Genomic DNA, 16324 nt, shown 5'->3' with positions numbered 1-16324 from the left:
GCTGGTAAAGAATCCGCTTGCAATGCGGGTGAGACCTGGGTTCGACCCCTGGGTTGGGAAGATCCCTAAAGAATCCGCCTGCAATGCAGGTGAGACCTCGGTTCGATCCCTGGGTTGGGAAGATCCCCTGGAGAAGGGAAAGGTTACCCACTCCAGTGTTCTGGCCTGGAGAATTCCACGGACTGTATAGTTCATGGGGTCGCAAAGAGTCGGACACGACTGAGTGACCTCCACTTTCAACTTTCAACTTCATCCCTTCTATAGGATCCAGAGGAGAGCTTTCTTAAAGCTCACTCTGCTGGCCTTTGCCTGAGCAGACTTTTTTGGCTAAAGAACAGTAACTCCCTCATCGGGAAATGTTGACATGTATCAGATGAAAAAAAGCAGGAGGCAGGAGCAGGGGGTGACCAGACGTGCATGGGAAACACAAGCTACAGTTGTTTTTATCCACAGAGCTTCTAAGAACCTCTAACCTGTAACATGAGCGTAATTATATCTACAGAGGACAAAGGCTCTCTCTCATCTCTACATTCATCTGACCATCATAACCTTATAAGACACAGTTTTTAAGGAACACACTTTGGGGAAGGCTGCTGAAGCTGATTCCTGACGTTTTGGCTACTAAGAAACGCAGGACTGAATTTTCTACTTATAACAGGGGGATGTGGGCACACATTTCTGAATGTGGACTCTTGGTGGTCTCATCTAGTTTTTCTCTCATTTTCTCTTCATTGTGATTTTGCTTTATTTTTATCTAGCTGAATACTGTTTATTTCTTGTAAACAACCCAAACTCAATTTTTGAATGAAGCAGAACATTAACAAGAGAGAGAGAGAAAGATTTAACTCGCCACTTTGTTCTTTAACTCAGGTGTTTCAATCTTGGGTACTATGTTAGCTTTATTTGTGCTCTGTGTTTTATAATGATATAAAAACTATAATCAGCACAGTAGCTATTTACTAATTTTCAAAGTTAAGAAAACTAAGTTCAGAAAGATCATGTTATAAACTGTTATCAAAACATCATATAGAATTTTCTTGTGCATCTTTTAAATTTATTTCATGCTTCCTCATAAGCATAAAACATGATTTCTTTCTTTAAAAAAGACATTAAGGACTGAAGGGTGGCTGACTATGGCCTGTAAAACTTCACCTTGTAATTAAAGAATAAGTCAAACTACAGAGGCAAACTACAAGAATATCATTTAAATACATATTATTTAAATGATAGAATGTAATGTTAGAATGTAACATGGCAGAAATATAACATCACTTTATTTTCAATTACTTCACACGACATAAGGTATTTTTGACTTTCACCAGACATATTCTGATAACAGAAGACGATAGTTTAGGGGGAATAAAAAATAAGATGATAATTTAGTACAATGGAGTGTTTGCATTTCCACAAATAATCATTAATACTGACTTTGCATTTATCAAATATATCCACCATTCAATTTACAAAAAGATGACTGCCACATGAATGGTTAACTATTTTGTATTTTGGGCTTCCCAGGTGGCGCTAGTGGTAAAGAACCCACCTGCCAATGCAGGAGATGTAAGAGACTTGGGTTCCATCCCTGTGTTGGGAAGGCCCCCTGGAGGAGGGCATGGCAACCCACTCCAGTATTCTTGCCTGGAGAATCCCATGCACAGAGGAGCCTGGTGGGCCACAGTCCACGGGGTCGCAAAGAGTCTGATGCGACTGAAGTGACTTAGCACGCACACACATTTTCTATTTTGCAATGTGGATCTGCAAAAAAGTAGTCGTTTTATTTACTTTTCTTACTAGAGAAAAGAAATCTAACAGTGATCGTTTTCTCTGTGTATGAGTCACTGCAAAGAAGTATTTCTAAACGGTGTTCCTTTCCATCTACTCACACCCTTTAATCAGGCACTGATGAGAGAGAGAATATGCCTTCAGTTGCTCATAGTCGTATCCGACTCTGTGTGTGTACACGTACGTGTTCAGTGGCTCAGCTGTGTCCAACTCTTTGCGACCCCATGGACTGCAGCCCACAGGCTCCTCTGTCCATGGGATTCTCCAGACAAGAATACTGGAGTGGGTGGCCATTGCTTTCTCCAGAGGATCTTCCCGACCCAGGGATCAAACCTGCGTCTCCTGCATTGGCAGGTGGATTCTTTACCACTGCGCCACCTGGGAAGCCTCCTCAATCTTTAAAATGAACTAATCCTTAATTAATGTCACACATCTAACAAGCCAACTTACCAGTCCCCAAGTTGACAATCATCTCATTAACGTTAACATACATTCCTATCATTCCTTTTCATAGATAAAATGAGGCATGGGGGCGGGGGCGGGGTTGAAGTCTGTCTGTCTGTTAAAAAGGTGAATTTTTTATCGATATTCTTTACTGTGGTGTTTTTCAAATTATGTTTTATTGGTGGCTCTCAACATCTGAAGTGATAACAAAACTGAGAAGCACTGACCCACTCATTCTCTCTCTGCCACGCATCTCCCACTGCAGTTTATACTGCAGTGCAGTATCCCTGTTCTAATGGAGAACCTGACCTCCGGCACCAAATCCTCATGAGGAGTTTTACTGTCAGAACTTTCACCTTTGCCATTTATATACAGGTGGATAATTATTTTTGTAATTAAAAAAAAAATGCAATCTATCCTCATAAAAAGATTTCAAATCTCTACATCACATTATCACCGTTATTAGTAAAACACAAAGCAAAAATAAAATAATAGCAGAGAGTGTGCTTTAAAAAGTAGATTGTGGGGGTGTAATTTTCTGAAGGAAAAAAATAACTGAACTCCAAAAATTCTAGTTTTTCATTCCCACATGATATGTTTTTTTCTGACATGTGTATTTACATAAGTACATTTTAAAGAACAGTTCTGTTTTTTCACTCACACAGTGCAATGATGATGAAAACGGGCAAACGACGTCCACAAAAGTGCTTTTAGCCCAAAATAAAAATGGTATACCACCCATGCAAATGAAAATAAGCATCTGAAGAGTTAGGTCTGGTTTTACTGTAATGAGCAACAGCCTTGAAATAGCCAAAATAATCAAGACTGAAAACAGCAACAACAAAAATCAGTATTACTAGGCCCAAGGAAGCACAGTTATCAGATACTTAACTCACAAGGAAAGAGGTTCTTTGCTTTTAAAACATGGATTTAAATGAATTTAATTTTTTTTTTTTCAAGAAAATGCTAGTCCAATTTGTGTGAAGAAAACTTGCCTAGAGTAGAAATGACCCAGATACAGTTAAAATCTCATTAATTTTGATCCCAGTAATTAATTCTGAGTTAATGGTTACCTTCACAGGCTGTGTAAAAACAAATTAATGGTCTAAACAAAGCAAAAGTCTAGCCTATTTAAATGTAAAAGGAAAAAAAGGCCATTCTCAAGTACCACTTTGGTATTAATTTTAATTCAAACAATGAACAAAGTAATGATAAATAATTCTCAGTTACCTGTTAAATGAAAGCATTTAAAAGATTTGCTAAAATACAATTAACTCGGTTTCTTATCTATTCTCAAAATTATTGAAGAAGCACTTCTTAAAGAATATTTCATAGTTCCTATCACTCTGATTTAGGCCTAGCTTCCTCACAAATACGTTGAATTAGTACAGTTTTTATCATTAAATTATTAAATTCTAGAGATCTCAGTTACTGAACATTTACTTCACCTACCATGATTCATTCTATAATTTGATTAATTACATTCTACTTTACTTTCTTCCATTTCAACCTGGAAAAGTCACCCAAACTTGACTTAACCCCAAGGATATCTTAACAAGGAAAAGACATTTAAATTTTGCATGTAAAGTAATAATACAAAGAACTAAAATATATGAACCTCTTTATCTTTAAATTATTTGAAAAACATTTATGTTCCAAATGTGTTTGATCAAACACCCACTCATTAGAACTTTGTAATGTATCCTCACTATATGTATATTTATAAACTGAATATGTACTTGTGCCAATACATCATGTATATTGTAAAACATGCTCAAGAATATATATTTTAAAAGGATGATTCAGTTTAAATAAACAAATTTAAGATGAAATATTTTCTTAAATGTCTTGCTAAGAACTTTATGTTAGCAGTAGCCAATACCTCAAAGCATAATATTTATCTTTAGGAAGGTTTCACTGTTAATGATAGTGAAGCTAAATACATATTTTATACGCTGAGTGGTTCAGTTGTGTCCGACTCTTTGCGGTCCCATGGACTGCAGTCCACCAGGCTTCTCAGTCTCTGGAATTTTCCAGGCAAGAATACTAGAGGGCTTTGGCCACTTTCTACTCCAGGGTATCTTTTTGACCCAGGCTTTGAACCCAGGTATCTTGCCTTGAGGTTGAAGGTCTCCTGCCTTGGAAGGGAGATTCCTTACCACTAGCGCCACCTATAATCAGGAGTTTTGTGGCTGTCCTCTTGCCAGATTGATCAAGTGACCATAGTTTGAACCTGATAATGGGGCTAATAAAAGGGCATTTCATTTTCACTAGGAATATCTTCCAGCATTATTTGCCCTGCTCATTTTGTGATGGCGGGGTTAAGACCTGTACAGTACGATCTGCCAGCTCTCCTAGACACACTGTCACTGGGAACACACCCGAGGAGAGCACGGAGGTCCCCTCCTGGAGGCAGCAGGCCCACGCAGAGCCCAGGAGAAACGTGCCCGTCCAATGCATGAACCAAGGGAGGCATCAATGTCCTTCCATCCAGCAAATGTTCATAAGCTCAATTTGTTAAGGTAAAAAAAAAAAAAAAGAAGAGGTTTAATATTTCATTCCCTTGCACCAATCAACTATCTCACAGATTCCACTTTAGCACCTGCCTCTACCAACTGACTAAAAGAGTGTAACACATACCATTTTGAAAAAACTTTTTTTTTTTTTTGTTATGGAACAGAACTTGTACGGCATGGACTGAGCATCTGATCAATTTGGTCAGTGCATTACAGGTAAAAATTATTCAAGATCATGTTCCAACCACTGTATTAGTCCTTTCCGAGAAGGAAAAGGCACCAACAATATCAAAAGTTAATTAAAAGCAGGGGCTAAAGAAAAGCAACAGGTAAAAACTCTTACTTTGATTTAATGAAAAAAATTAAGACAATTGAAGCAAGGCAAAGGAGGAAGATACTGAACTGAAACAAATATATTCCAAGGCCAATTATTATTTTTCAAATAATTCTGATCCTCAACCAATAAGCACTACCTGTATTTGCCAGTAAATAACCCTCATGGTACATTAGTGCTGAGCAGCAGAATGCCACAAGCCATCACAGGATCTGAAAGTCAGAAAGTACCACCTAGGTCATCCAGCCTGACCTCACGCATTTTACAAGACTTCACTTTAAACCATTCCCAGAAACCTCTTATGTAACCCGTTCCTAAGCATCTGCCATGAATTACAGAAACTAGAGACAGCTAGTTTATTCCACCCACCAGCTCTCTGGGGAGATGATTCTGCTTTCCAACAGTTCCCAAAGTAAATTATATATATATAAATTTCTTTCTGCTTTTGTTAATTTGTTTTCTAAACTAAACTGTTCTTTTCTTCTTATCATTCCAGGAGCAATCTCTTAGCTGCCCAAAACAAATTTTGTCTAAATATTCTCTAAATATATGAACACTAACTATTGTGTCTCCTTTTAAATACGCCCATCATTTGACAAGCTATAAATGACCAGCTTCTTTCACTCATAAATCAATCCCACTATTCTCTTAATCATTATTTCTTGACTTCCCAGAACTCTTTCTCTGGAACATAAACGCACAGTTAAGATGCATCACTTATCACTTTTAAATATTCTACCTGAAGGGGGAAAAAAGAGCCTACCCATGTTAATTGCATTTCCACACTTTCACAAAACTAGATAAATTTTTTTTTAAGAAATCCATAGCTCATCCTTCTTAAAACATGGGTGGGAGGGGGTAGAAAGCTGTTTCTTTCATAGGTATTTTAGAAAATAAGACCATGTGGTCCAACTAAAGCACTGATCAATGATCTAATAGGATACTTATGTTCTACATGAAAATAAGACTTTTAGAGACGAGTTCATTCATTGCATACAAAAAATAACAATGAAGAAATAGACGACTAGTCAGACTTCATCTTTCTTCAACTACTTCCTGATTAATAAAACAGCAAATAAATATGAAGAATTTAATGGATGATTACAAAGATATTCCCTATCAGAGAAAAATATATTTAATAAATGACATTGAGATAATCTGTTACTTTAGGGAAGAACAGATGATTTTTACCCTTTCCTCACCCTACAGACATAAATAAACTTCAGAGAGATTAAAGTACTTGATGTTTGGTTTAATCCAGCCATGGCTTTTTAATCAAACGTCATCAAATTTCTAAATGGGGTAAGGTTCTAGAATTTAAAAATATGAAAGAAGCTAAATAGAAATAAGGATAAAATAGGTTACATAGGAATGGAAAGTATCCCCACGTTAAAAAAAAAATCAAAAGTAAATAATAAGCCAGAAGAAAATTTCCACAATAACAGAAAACACATAAGCTTAACATTTCAATTAAGTGCTCACAGAAGCACTAATATCCCCAAGAGAAACAAATGAGCAGAAGACAAACTATGTCTCAAAAAGAAATAAAATTCACTAAAACCCTTATAGAAAAATTTCATTATCTCTAGTAATCAAAGAAATGCAAATTTCAACAATAAAATACTCTTTACACCTATCAATTTAGCCAAAGACTGTAGAAATTATAATACTAAACAAGCAAGATTTACTGGGGTCTTACTTTGTGCTAGGTATCACTCTAAATGCTCAGTAATAACTCATCATGGTCTCACGACAACCCTTTGAAGTAGATACTGTTATTATTTCCATCTTACAGATATAGAAACTGAGGCATGGAAGTAAATAAAAACATCTTGTGTTGGCAAGGAACAATGAAATGGGCGCTGAGGGTAGAAAACAATTTGGTAATCAATCTCAGTATTCTTAAAAATGTTAGTACTCTATTACACAAAAATTCTGAGGCTCTAATCCAAAAAAAATTCATGGAATTAATCCAAGGAAATAATCATAAATGAGAACAAGTTTTACAAAGATATTTGATATTATTTACAATAGTTCAAATTGGGTACAACCTATATATCCAAAGCAGGAGAACTGCTAAATAAACACTGTATGCTCATATAATGTGATGAGCATTAAAAATTACTCTCATGAATTATTATTAAAAATTACTCTCATGAATGAGTATAACTTGAGAAAGTATTTGTTAAAATATTAAATGAGATGCAACATGCATAGAAAACTGTATCTACAATATCATCACAAGCGCACAGTAAATGGATTTTAAATGGTCAGAAGGACTTCCCTGGCTGACTAGCGTTTAGGACTTCATGCTTCCACTGCAGCAGGAGTGGACTGGATCCCTGGGTCAGGGAACTAAGATCCGGCATGCCCCAGAGAGTGGCCAAAAACAAGAATAAAAGGCTAGAGGAAAAGATAGCAAAATGTTAACTGGGGCTGGTTCTGTTTTACGGAGAAGGATGACAGGATACCTTTACCTTCTTAGTTACCTGTTTGCAAAACTTTTAACTGTGTATATGTGAAATTCATAAAATTGCAGTTAAAGTTACATCATATTCTTAAAAACAAGTACTGTGTGACAAGGAAAAGAAGGTAAAAGGGGCCTAAAAGTAAAAGGGGGCTAAAACTCCAAACCTAAGTAATCAAAGACGAAAAACTAAAACATAAATTACCAAAGAACTGAGCCTTGCACAGTTCTCTGAAGAAAAATTTGAAATATGGGAATTGAAAAGAATGGCTGTTTTGGTCTACAAAATGAAAGATACTCAATAAATTAGTCATTTAAAATTAAGCATGCATCAAAACCATATTTACTTATGTAAATCAGTAATTAAAAATATAGTCAAACTTGGAGAAATGCAACTATTTTTCAATACACAATTACACCTAGTAGGAGGTGGAATGTATGAATGTCAAGTTCAGGCCCTCAGGTTGGAATGAAAGAAGGTGAAAGTTACTCAGTTGTGTCCGACTCTTTGTGACCCCATGAACTATACAGTCCGTGGAATTCTCCAGGCCAGAACACTGGAGTGGGTAGCCTTTCCCTTCTCCAGGGGATCTCCCCAACCCAGGGATCAAACCCAGGTCTCCTGCATTGCAGGCGGATTCTTTACCAGCTGAGCCACAGGGAAGCCCAAGAATACTGGAGTGGGTAGCCTATCCCTTCTCCAGGGGATGTTTCTGCCCAGGAATCAAACCCAGGTCTCCCACATTGCAGGTGGATTCTTTACCAGCTGGGACACAAGGGAATCCCAGGTTGGACTGTTTAGGATCAGATTCCAGGTCTGCCGCTTGCTGTGTGACGTGAGCAAGTTATTGAACCTCTCTGAGCCCCACCTCTCTGTACAATGTGGTTAACGGCAGAAACCACACCTCACAGAATCACTGTGAGTTGAGTGAAATATACACAAAGAAATCAGCATAGAGACTAACAGATCATGCATACAAAAGATGACAGTAGTTAATATTATCTTTACCATTATTAGTGTTATATCAGTATGTACGACAAATTCTGCTTTTTAAAATGTAGTTGTATCTATTTTCTGAGGCCATTGCCAATGTTTAGGTATTCAACAGGAAATGTGGAGACAGCTGTAAGTTTTCTATTACGAGTTTCCCCTTTTCTTTATTTTCTTCTCATATTAAAAGCTGTTTTAATTTAGTCTGAATAGGTCCGTTTACATGATTATTACCATCACTCACATATTAATGAAGTTTTCAGCACTTTTAACACTTTGAGTCAATAAAAGCTTTCCATCCAACAGCTCAATGATCACCTTCCACTGTTCCTGTGTATTTCCTCATCACACATTTTTTCCAATGAATTTACTTGGTAATTTTTTACTTCATCCCTTTAAAACATAAAAATACTTTATTTAACTTCAATTCTATATTTATGGGTTTCAGAGGCTGAGACAGTCAAATCTGCAGACTCTGAGGACAGTCAAAGGTTTTTTAAGGAACTCAAAAATGTTGCCCTTTCCCCTCCCCTACAGCAGTAAGCTGTCCCCAGCTAAGCCCAACCCAGGTCCAAACCTGGAGGACAGAGTCAAGAACTAACCTCCTCCATCACGAAGGGCCTCACTTCTCAAACTGCGCTGAGTTACAAGGCCTGGGGCTGCTCGTCCTTCTCTTTCCGGGTCCTACCTTGAACTTGAAGGGCCCCACCCATCTGACCGAGTAACTCTCAATCTGCCTGAGTAACTCTCAATCTGCCTGCTTGGCCTCAACCTATTTATTCCTGGAGGTAAATTATTAGAACACGGATGCTAAAAATACCTCTTGTTTTACAAAGGATCCTGGCTTGCTTTTTAAGTCTGTGTCAAAGAATACAGAGAAACCTAACCTCCACTACTATATACCTGGCTCTTGGAGAGTACCTGGAAAGGCACGCTCAGTCACTCAGTCATGTCCGACTCTTTGTGACCCCATGGACTGTAACCCTCCTGGCTTCTCTGTTCATGGAACTTTCCAGGAAAGAATACTGAAGTGAGTTGCCATTTCATTCGCCAGGGGATCTTCCAGACTCAGGGACTGAACCCATGTCTCTCACATCTCCTGCACTGGTAGATGAATTCTTTACCACTCCACCACCTGGGAAGCCTACTTAACTGAAAAGTTACCTTAAAAAGTAACTCATTTTTTTCTAACAATTCCTGCCATCTTAACATAAATTTTAATTCATTTCAAAACTGCTTTACGATTAAGCTATTCCAGAAAACTCGTCTTTGCTCTGCGACATGCTAATTCTCTTCAGCCCAAAACAGTCACTTTAATCAACCACTTCATCAAAATGTTTAGTGCCAAACCACTTCTGACTGTTAATAACAATAAATGTCATGCCCAGTGTAACCGTCTTTGCTACTAAGAATATGATTAAAGATCTACAGAAACCTCTCCAAACAGAAGAATATCTAAGTTGCTAGATTGTGGGGGGGGGTATAAATGGGGTTAACATACACACACTATTATACACAAAATCAACAACAATGACCTACTGTATAGCACAGGGAACTATAAATTTCTTGTAATAACCTATAATGGAAAAGAATCTGAAAAATAATATAATATATATATATAAATCTTAATTACTTTGTTATATACCTGAAACTAACACAACGCTGAATATCCACTATACCTCAGTAAACCAACCTCATAAGACAATAATAATAATTGATTAATTAATTTCTATCACCTTTGACACAACAGTAGTATAGCTGGAATAGGAATATAATCAGTCTCATTACTGTTGAAGGAATCCCTCACTGACAGTCTCTTCATATATCACTGAATCTCCCAGCTTCCTACAAAAGAGACAGGGTGTACTATGCTACTTGAATACATGTATACTATCCATAACAGGAAAAATTTACCTTTTATCTTGAACAAAATAGTATGATAGTAGCGAAAATTTGAAAAACATGCGGGAATCAGAATGGATAACCAACACAGTACAGTATTGGTAAAGTGTTTGTGCTTTCAAAATGAAAATGAGTGCTCTCCACTTATACATACTCTACAAACAGCTACTTATAAGCCCAGAAAATTAACAAGGTTTAAAAGATTATAAACAGAATGGAGAATTATGAGGGTAAATAGGGATATAAACTTATTCCTAAGCTTTTGAAGGACAATTTGGCAATAACTATTCAAAAGACTTTAAAAATTAATATGTCCTTTTAGAAAGCAATTCCACATTTAAGAATTTATCCTCAGAAGTCATTCAAGATGTGCAAAAATATTTAGTTACCCTAATTTTCAGCCCCTGTTGATAACAGAAAAAAATGTTGGAAAACATCATTCTGAAATTTCTGATAAAAGTACACAAATTATAGACTATAATTGAAAATGATGTCGGAATACACTTAGTGACACAAAAGTGGCCAGACCATCTTTAGTAAATATATTATCTATAATGATAAGTTATATAATTTAAAAAAATAAAAATTAATTTCAAAAAGATGATGCTGAATACATAAAAATATATGAAAACGTCTCAAAATCTAAGAGAATGAAGTGTTATGGGAAAAAAGAATACTACAACATACTATGTACACTGTGACGTATTTTAGAAAAAGGTTAGTTCTGCTGCCTGCTTTTGATTCCTTTGCATCACCAAAGTTTACTCTGCTTGGCTTCAGAGACCACGCTAAAATTATAGACACTGCTTTTTAAATGTAACATCCAAGTTAAATTAATAACAAGAATCCAAATTCAAAAAGGTAAAGATAAGGGCTAACAGGCAGAAGCTTTAGGAGCATGTTCAGAAAGAAAGGACAATATCCTAATTTGTCAACTGTTCTTGCCAGCAGTGAACATCACAGGCAGTGAACATCACACACTAGCAAACATATCGTCACATATACCATACGTAATTATCGTATCTGTTGCCAACAGCTAGGGATTTAATATTGTACAAACTGGTTAAATGCCTGACCTTTGCATTTTCACAAACCCATGCTGCCCCCTTCTGGATAGTTTTGGAGGTATGTGACAATACAAGTTTAATTAGATTTAATGAAAAGTAATCAGTTTTTTAAGGTGCTTCCCTGATAGCTCTGCTGGTAAAGAATCCGCCTGCAACACAGGGGACCCCGGTTCGATTCCTGAGTCAGGAAGATCCGCTGGAGGAGGGTCAGGCTACCCACTCCAGTATTCTTGGGCTTCCCTTGAAGCCGAAGGGAAGTTAAAAAAAATCATTTTTAACTAATCTTTAGAAAAAGGTTAGTTCTGCTAACCTTTTGAACTAATTTTAGAAAAAGGTTAGTGATAACCATCAGTTAAAAAATCATTTTAGCTAATCTTTTACAGACCTGAGCCTATGTGTTCACACTAGGAAACATATATATCTGCTTCAAAATGTATTTTGAAACATTTTCCAAAAATTACATTCTGAATAAAGTTCTAGCATTAGCAAAAAGCTCTGATAATCCAACCACCCATGCCAATGAGAAAAGGAATAACATACATTTACTAAAAGTAAATAAAAGACAACACTTAAAAAACTCAGTTTCTGTTCCGTTCAATCCTTCTTCCCCCGACTCCCAAAAGCAACCAGAATCTGAATTTGGTGCGTATGCTCCCCTTCAGTTTTCGTGATTTACCAACAGACGCCTTAAACCGCCCGCCCCCTCCCCGGGCTCCCAGCACGGGGCACACTCTCGGTCCACACCAGCCTGGAGTTCAGACTGTGGGAGTTCACTCAAGCCTTCTTCCGACAGCTATTCAAATCAGGAAGGCATTCTCTCTAACCACTCTGTGTTGCTTAAATGTCTCAGTTAATAGAAGAATATTCAACTGCAATGCTGTATTTATAAAGTACAAAACACAGTGTAAGGTACAGCGAACAAACCGGTGGTGCCCCGGGGGTGAGGGGAGGGCGGCGGGAGGAAGGCACACACCCCGGGCGTCAGGACGCGCGCGGTGCCCCGGGGGAACACGGCCAACGCGGAGCAGTAACTGCAAGCGCGCGTAACCTCGACAGCTGTATGAAGACAGCTGAAACCTCAGGATAGGGAGGCTCTCTAGAATCATCCAATACTGCGTTCAGGAGGAAGGGAATGACACAGCTGGAGAACAAAAGGATATCTGCTAATATCCTTTAATGATTTTTGCATTTAATATTCCTATTTATAAAATATTTTAAGACACTACAGTAAATAATATCCAAAGCGCAGATAAAAACTGAAAACAGTAAGGCACCTAAAATGTTAACAACCCTGCTTTTTAAAAGATTTTTCTAAAAAGCCTCCTATACAAGTATTTGAAGTGGCAGTAATATTTAACAATACAATAATATGAAGGTTCCACTTTAAATCTGAATCCTTTAAAACAGTCTATAAAATCTTATATATCTGAATAGCAATAGATAAGGTCAAAAATCACTTGCTTAAAAACAATAAACACAACTTGAAATGACAAATAAAAATGGCACAGAACTTCATTTTATATTATGTAATTCAAACAGTATTTCAGTAGATAGTTTTACTTCTATTTCTTCTCATATACATGCATACTTCATATATATGTAGTACACCCACCTCTCATACTATACATGTACATATTTCTTTCATATTATGAATAGTATATTTTGCTTTCTTAAGAAACCAAACCACACCAAAAAAAAAAACTTTTAAATCACCTCAAACTCAATTTTTTCCTCTACAGTCCAAAATCTTAAGGAGAAAGAAACAGAAATGGCAAATAACCTAACACTAGCGATCTCAAAATTAGAATCTCCAGTACCCTTCGTGAAGTCAATACACAGTCAAATCTCATAGGATTTTCTGAGAGTTTAACAAATCCCCTGGTTTCTCTGAACACCTATGAAACATCCCTGCCCTCACCCACCAGAGCATTTCGTTAGGATCTCTCCTTTATCATGTATAGTCGACACTGTAACAGACTTCCTTAAATATTCGCCTGACCCTCCTTCTAAAATATGTTTATATTTCTTGGAACACTAAAACACATTACTTGGCAGACAGTAATTCTGCCCAAAAACATTCTGAATTTTCCCCAATAACCCTTTGGCACTCCAATCTTGAATTACTTCAATATTTCGTATCAAAAGCATATCTTCAGGAAACTTTTAGATTTTCTTTACTGTTCTTTAATTCTTTAAAATAATCTGTATCACATAAAAGTTAAATCTCAGCTAACCAGTTTATTCAGTGAATCAAGTTCAATTCCAAAGTACTTTGCCTAAAAGGACTTTTACTGTTTTGGAAAAAAAAATAAAATAAAATTCCTCTAAAAAATGAAAAACCAAAAACCTTTAATGTACAATAAATACAAAATCTATTCAAAGTAGGTACTCTACATAATACTGTAGGCAGTGTTTACTGTCTAGGAAAATGTTGAAAAATTTAAATAATTAAAACTCCTATAATGAACTATAAGTAGTTCATTAAAAATAAATATACAGGGTTACTGAGTCTGGCACTAAATCAGTGCTAATGTATAGCAAGAATTTGGAAAGATTTCGGGGGAAAAGATGCTAAAACAGTACGAAAATGAAGGAGTGGGGAGAGAAAGGATGACAGAAACACCTAGACAGTAGACCAATAAGATGTGAACGTATGTGGAGCTGGGGAAGGGCACACAGTCTGTCTCAGAGCTCATCTCCAGCCACAGCATCTTTTCTACCCGGCAGGCAGGATTTCATTTTTTGTTCACTCTCCACAGAGGCAAGGAAACAATAATTTTGCTCAGTACTTTATCTTAACAACTTCCTATATTTTAGTAAACAAGAAATGACTATAAATTAAGAACGAAAAACTCATCATAATTGTACGTTCTTAATTATAATTTATTTTTAAAATACAACCAACATTTCTGTTTTAGAACATCTTTTCCTAAAAAAAAAACTTACAAGAAATCAATATTCAACTTCTTTCTCAATCTACCTAAGATAAAACCAAAACTCTTACTATAATCCAAAAAGCAGATGACAAACTTTTTAGTATTGCAGTAGTTACAATCTTCCAAGTACCAGATCACTTTAAAGTAAAAATATTTTTTGCTAAAAGAGAATGACATTGGATCAATTTATGAGGACAATTTAAGCATTTGACACATTTGATGTCACTAACTCTGTAATCTCAGCAGAAGAGTCATTTGCTAAATATTTAGCACATATCAAATCCTTAGCTTTTTATTAACCAGTTAGGGCTCTCTGATTTCCAAACACATTAGCTGCTGGGCCTAAAACTACCAGCTAAATGAATAGGTTATTACCTAGGCAGTTATTATTTACATCTTATACTATCACAAAGACCAAAGCAAATGTGTCTTAATCAGAACTTTTCAAAGTTAATTAAAAACAAGAAAATTCTACTGTTAAACCTATAAGTAAATTATTTTCCAAGAACCAGACTTTCTTGTTGGTACCTCTCTGCCTCATACATCCCAGGCAACCAGTACCTCTGGCTGGTGCCTCATCTAGTGAGAAGACCACTTTCTGTTTAATTGCATACATGTCCATATCTTAGCTTTTACCTACTATGAAGTATTTCTAAATTCAATTGATCAAAAACATTTTATTACTATATTAAATACACACTTGAAATTTTTAAAAAACCAGAAAATGTGCTCATACACATAGGCTGAAAACATGCATATATTAATGCAGTTCAAATGGAAAACATGACCCTATGTAAGTTATTCAAAAAACACTTTCAATATTTGTAATATATATATATATATGCCTATGTACATACACACTCTAGTACTTTCAGTGTATTTTTATGAAAACAAAAACCAGCCAAATCAAAATGGTTTATCTAAACTTAGGAATAACATAATCTACATTATCAACTTCAGCATTAAAAAATTAGATATTTCACCAAATTGGCATTCAGATGTGAAAAAAACCTACATTTTTCTATGCGGCGTAAGAACTGCAAATGAGGTTCAGGACAAGGGTTCTAACACTGCTCAAACTTAGCAGAATTACAAGAATACCTATTTCACTAAAAATAAACATAAAATTGGTTATTTAAATAGATTTAAATAAAATGGATTTGATGGATTTTAAAAAGGCAGAGGAACCAGAGGTCAAATTACCAACATCCGTTGGATTATCAAAAAAGCAAGAGAGTTCCAGAAAAACATCTATTCCTGCTTCACTGATACGCCAAAGCCTTTGACGGTGTAGATCACAACAAACTGTGAAAAATTCTGAAAGAGATGGGAATACCAGACCACCTGACGTGCCTTCTGAGAAACCTATATGCAGGTCAAGAAGCAACATGGAACAACAGACTGGTTCCAAATACAAAAAGGAGTACGTCAAGGCTGTATATTGTCACCCTGCTTATTTATCTTATATGCAGAGTACATCATGTAAAATGCCGGGCTGGATGAAGCACAAGCTGGAATCAAGATTACCGGGAGAAATATCAGTAACCTCAGATACGCAGGTGACACCATCCTTATGGCAGAAAGTGAAGACGAACTAAAGAGCCTCTTGATGAAAGTGAAAGAGGAGAGTGAAAAAACTGGTTTAAAACTCAACATTCAGAAAACTAAGATCATGGCATCCGGTCCCATCACTTCATGGCTAACAGACAGGGAAACAGTGACAGACTTTATTTTTTTGGGCTCCAAAGTCACTACAAATGGTGATTGTAGCCATGAAATTAAAAGACGCTTCCTCCTTGGAAGAAAAGCTATGACCAACAGAGACAGCGTATTAAAAAGCAGAGACATTCCTTTGCCAACAAAGGTCCGTCTAGTCAAGGCTATG

General features: G+C 36.4%; 1 protein-coding gene across 1 annotated transcript in view; it reads right to left on the bottom strand.

The window, feature by feature from the left end:
- The window catches only part of WDR7 (WD repeat domain 7), a 336383-nt gene that overhangs the window by 267825 nt on the left and 52234 nt on the right, over positions 1–16324 (bottom strand). The gene's annotated exons all lie outside the window — the stretch shown is intronic.

Source organism: Dama dama, chromosome 27 (genome assembly GCF_033118175.1).
Source record: "Dama dama isolate Ldn47 chromosome 27, ASM3311817v1, whole genome shotgun sequence".
NCBI classification, from domain to species: domain Eukaryota; kingdom Metazoa; phylum Chordata; class Mammalia; order Artiodactyla; family Cervidae; genus Dama; species Dama dama.
Note: the sequence above shows the minus strand (reverse complement) of the source record. Positions and strands in the feature narration are given on the sequence as shown.